This window comes from Otolemur garnettii, unplaced genomic scaffold (assembly GCF_000181295.1).
Source record: "Otolemur garnettii isolate 467f Iridium unplaced genomic scaffold, OtoGar3 scaffold00041, whole genome shotgun sequence".
Lineage (NCBI taxonomy): Eukaryota > Metazoa > Chordata > Mammalia > Primates > Galagidae > Otolemur > Otolemur garnettii.
Genome location: NW_003852436.1, coordinates 2,120,928 through 2,125,672, shown reverse-complemented (window position 1 = coordinate 2,125,672; position 4,745 = coordinate 2,120,928). Strand labels below are relative to the sequence as shown.

Sequence of the window (4,745 nt, the reverse complement as noted above, 5' to 3'; positions counted from 1 at the left end):
AAAAAAAAAAAAAGAACTAAACGGAAATTCAGAAACTGAGAAATTCATGTATTAAATACAAAATTTATTTGAAATCTTCAGCAATAGACTAAATCAGGTGGAATGAAGAATTTCAGAAATTGAAGGCAAGTTTTTTAAAATAACCCAATCAAACAAAGCTAAAGAAAAAAGAGTTTAAAGGAATAAACAAAGCCTATATGATATATAGGATACCAAAAAAAAGAAAGAAAGAAACAAGAATTTGAATTTTTTGTGTCCAAAATGGCAAAGAAAAAATAAAAGGGATAGAAAACTCATTTAATTAAATAATATCTAAAAACTTCCCAAATCTATCAAGAGATTTAGACATCTAGATATACAAAGTTGACAGATCTCCAAATAGATACAATTCTGAAAAATCTTCACCATGGCACATTATAGTCAAACTGTTAAAAGTTAAAGACAAAGAGAGTTCTAAAATAGCAGGAGAAAAGTGTCTGGTTACATATAAGTTAATTTACATCAGACTAATCGTGAATTTCTTAGCAGAATCTTATAGGCGAGGAAAGAACAGGACGATATATTCAAAATGCTGAAATAAAAAACTTCTATCAAACAAGGCTATAGCTCTGCAAATATATTGTTCATGAAACAAGGAAAAACAGTCTTTCCCAAGCAAGCAAAAACTGAAGGAATTCCTCACCCCTAGCCTGAGCCTAGAAAAAACGCTTAAGGAGTTCTACCTGTGGAAACAAGAGGACAGTATCTACCATCATTAAAGCACACAAACGCATAAACCCCACTGGTAAAGCAAACAAATAAATTAGGAAGACAAAGAAAGGATTCAAATGTTATCAATACAGAAAAAACACCAAATCACAATGATAAACAATAAAGAGAAAGGAACATAGGATATCTAAAATAACCAAAAATCAATAAATAAAATAACAAGCATAGCCCTCATGTACAAATAATAACCTTGAATGTAAATGGATTAAAATTTCCACTTCTGAGATGCAGATTGGCTGAATGGTTTTTTAAAAGGACCCAACCTTGTATTGCCTATAAGAAATCCGTTTCACCTATAAAACACATAGACTGAAAGTAAAGAGATAGAAAAACCTATTTTATACAAACAGAAAGCAAAAATAGGCAGGAATAGCAATAGTTATATCAGATAAAATAACCTTTTAGTCAAAAAACAGTAAAAAAGAGATGAAGAAAGTCATCAGATATTGATAAAGAGATCAATACAACAAGAGAATATAATAATTCTAAACATATATGCACCCAGGCCAGAACATATAGAAATGTAAAGAAAATATTATTAGATATAAAGGGAGAAATAGACTCCCAGTAATAATAGTGAGAGACTTCAATACCCCGCTTTCAGCATTAGAAATATTATCTAGATAATCAATGCAATACTGAATTTAAACTGCACTTTGGACCAAATGGTCCTAATATATTACAGAACATTTGCCCAACATCTAGAGAAAATACATTTTTTTTTTTTAGAGAATATACATTTTTCTTATCAGTACATGAAACATTCTTCAGAATATACCATATGTTAAGACACAAGTCTCCACAAATTTAAAAAAAATCAAAATCATATCAATTGCCTTTTCAGAGAACAATAGAATAAAACTATATATCAATAACAAGAGGAACTTGGGAAATTGTATAAATGGATGGAAATAAAACAACATGCTCCTAATTGAGCATTGGCTCAAGGTAGGAGTTAAGAATGAGATCAATAAAAGTCAAAACACAACACACCATCCCTTATGGAATTCATAAATGCGGTTCTAAGAGCGAAGTTTATAGCAATAAACACCTATATCTTAGAAGCAGAAATATGTTATGTACACAATCTAATCATATAACTCAAGAAAGTAGAAAAGCAAGAACAAACCAAAGCTGATGCTAGTAGGAGGAAAACATATACAGATCAGAGCAGAACTAAACAAAACAGAGATTTCTAAAGACAACAGCAAGGATCAGTGATATGAAAAGCTGATTGGTAACAATATCAGTAAAGTCAATAAACTACTACCTAGATTAACAAAGAAAAAAAGAGATAAGACTCAAATAAATAAAATCAGAAATGAAAGAAAGAGACATTATAACTCAAACCACAGAAATACTAAAGATAATCAGAGGCTATTCTTAACAATTAATGAAGTGGAATACCTAGAGAAAATCAGTACATTTCTGGATACATAAACCCTATCAAGACTGAATCAAAAAAAAATTAGAAAACCTGAATAGATCAATAATGAGTAACAAGATTAAATCAGTAATAACAAGTATCTCCCAAGAAAGAAAAGTCCAGGACTAGATGATTTCACTGCCAAATTCTACCAAATTTCACTTCTCCTTACACTGTTCTAAAACATTAAAAAGTAGAAAATTCTTCTTAATCCATTTTATAAGACCAGCATTATCTTGACACTAAAATATGCAATAGATACAACAAAAACTGTAGGCCAATGTCCTTAATGAACACAGAAAAATCCCCAACAAAATGTAAGCAAACCAAATCCAATAGTACATCAAAAAGTTAATGCATGAAGATCAAGTGGAATTAATCTAAAAGATGTGTAGATGGTTCAACATGTGCAAACTTATAAATATGATACATCACACCAAGAGAATGAAGGACAAAAACCATACAATCACCTCAATAGATGTAGAAAAAGGTATTTAACAATTCAACAACCCTTTTTGATAAAAACTCTCAACAAACTAAGCATAGATGGAACATACCTCAAAATAATAAGGGTAATAAATCCACAGCTAACATTTTACCGAATAGGAAAATGCTAAAAGCCTTTCCTCTAAAAACCAGAATAAGACTGGGATGCCTACTTTCACCACTCCTATTTAACAGAGTAAAGTACTAGTCTAAGCATTTAGGCAAACAAAATAAAAGCTATCCAAATTGGAAAAGAGGAAGTGAAACTGTCCCTCTTTGCTGGTGACAAGATCTTATGTCTAGAAAAACAGAGATCATACCAAAAAAACAGATATTATACCAAAATTTTCTTAGATGCGATAAATTCAGTAAAGTTGCAGGATACAATATCAACATACAAAATTGTGTTATATAAAAGAAGAGGTTAGAACTTCCCTTGATCAAGGATGGAAGAGGCCCTCAGGCCTGATGACTTGCATATAGTTAAGACATTGCCACCTACTTCATGGCATCTAACAACCATTTTATTTTCCAGCTTTAATGAAAAGGAGAAAAAAAGAAAAATATACAAAAATCAATAGCATTCCTATAGCCCAATAATGAAATAGATGAGAAAAAAAATCAAGAAGGCAATCCCATTTATAATACCTAATAAAAACTATGAATTTAACCAAGGAGATAAAGACCTCTACAGGGAAATCTACAAAACACTGGTGAATGCAATTGAAGATGACAAACAAATGAAAAGACACCCTGTGCTCATGTAATAGAACAATTAACATAATCAAAATGATCATACTACTCAAAGACATCTATAGATTCAGTGCATTCCTCTCAAAATACCAATACCATTTATTCATAGAGGCAGATAAAACATTCTAAAATTCATGTATAAAAGGAATTCTGAACAAAAAGGAAAAAAGCTGAAGGTATCATACTCCCTAACTTCAAAATATATCACATCTATAGTAATAAAACAGAATGGTATTAATATAAGAACAACTACATAGACTAATAGAACAGAATAGAGATCCCAGAAATAAACCCACAAATTTAGCCAACTGATTTTTTTTTTTGAGACAGAGCCTCAAGCTGTCCCCCTGGGTAGGGTACTGTGGCATCAGAGCTCACAGCAACCTCCAACTCCTGGACTCAAGCAAGTCTGCTGCCTCAGCCTCCCAAGTAGCTGAAACCACAGGTACCCACGACAACACCCGGTTATTTTTTGGTTGAAGCCATCATTGTTGTTTGGCGGACTCAGGCTGGATTCGAACTCACCACCTTAGGTGTATGTGGGTGGCACCTTAGCAACTTGAGCCACAGGTGTTGAGCCAGCAAACTGATTTTTGACAAAGGTTCAAGGAACATACATTGGGGAAAGGAAACTATCTTCAATAAATGTAACTAGGAAAATTGGATATCCATATGCAGAAGAATAAAACTGAACCTCTATCACCATGAATAAAACTCAACTCAAGATGGGTTAAAAACTTAAGTTCTAAAACTATAAAACTACGAAAATAAAACATAGAGAAAACACTTTAGGATATTAGTCTAGGCAAAGTTTTTATAGCTAAGATCTCAGAAATACATGCAACAGAAACAAAAATAGGCAAATGGGACCATATTAAAATAAAGAGCTCCTGCACTGCAAAGGAAACAATCAACAGAGTGAAGCGCTAACTTACTGAATATGAGAAAATATTTAAAAATGATCTTATAAGAGACTAATATCTAGGTTATACAAGGAACTCAAACAACTCAAGAATAAAAAAAAAAATCCCTTTAAAGAGAACAAATGAGATGGCTAGACATTTCTCAAAAGCAGACATATCAATGGCCAAAAGATATATTTTTCTATTTTTTATTTTTTTATTAAATCATAGCAGTTCTCTAAGTGTTCTCCAGACATCTTTCCAAGTGTGAGTTTGCAATCAAGGAGTAATTTTGGGAATTAAGGAGAGGCAGAAATCCACCCTTGGGCTAAGTTTCAGGTGATACTGCCTTAGCCTTGCCCAGCTAAGAAGGGACAAAGGAGCCCAAGCTCACGAACACACACCTAGGT

General features: G+C 32.3%; 1 non-coding gene across 1 annotated transcript; it reads left to right on the top strand.

The window, feature by feature from the left end:
- Positions 1–3,084: 3,084 nt before the first annotated feature.
- Positions 3,085–3,208, top strand: LOC111725486. Its single transcript, XR_002773542.1, has one exon. It is a non-coding gene; the product is annotated as a U6atac minor spliceosomal RNA (small nuclear RNA).
- The last annotated feature ends 1,537 nt before the right edge of the window (positions 3,209–4,745 follow it).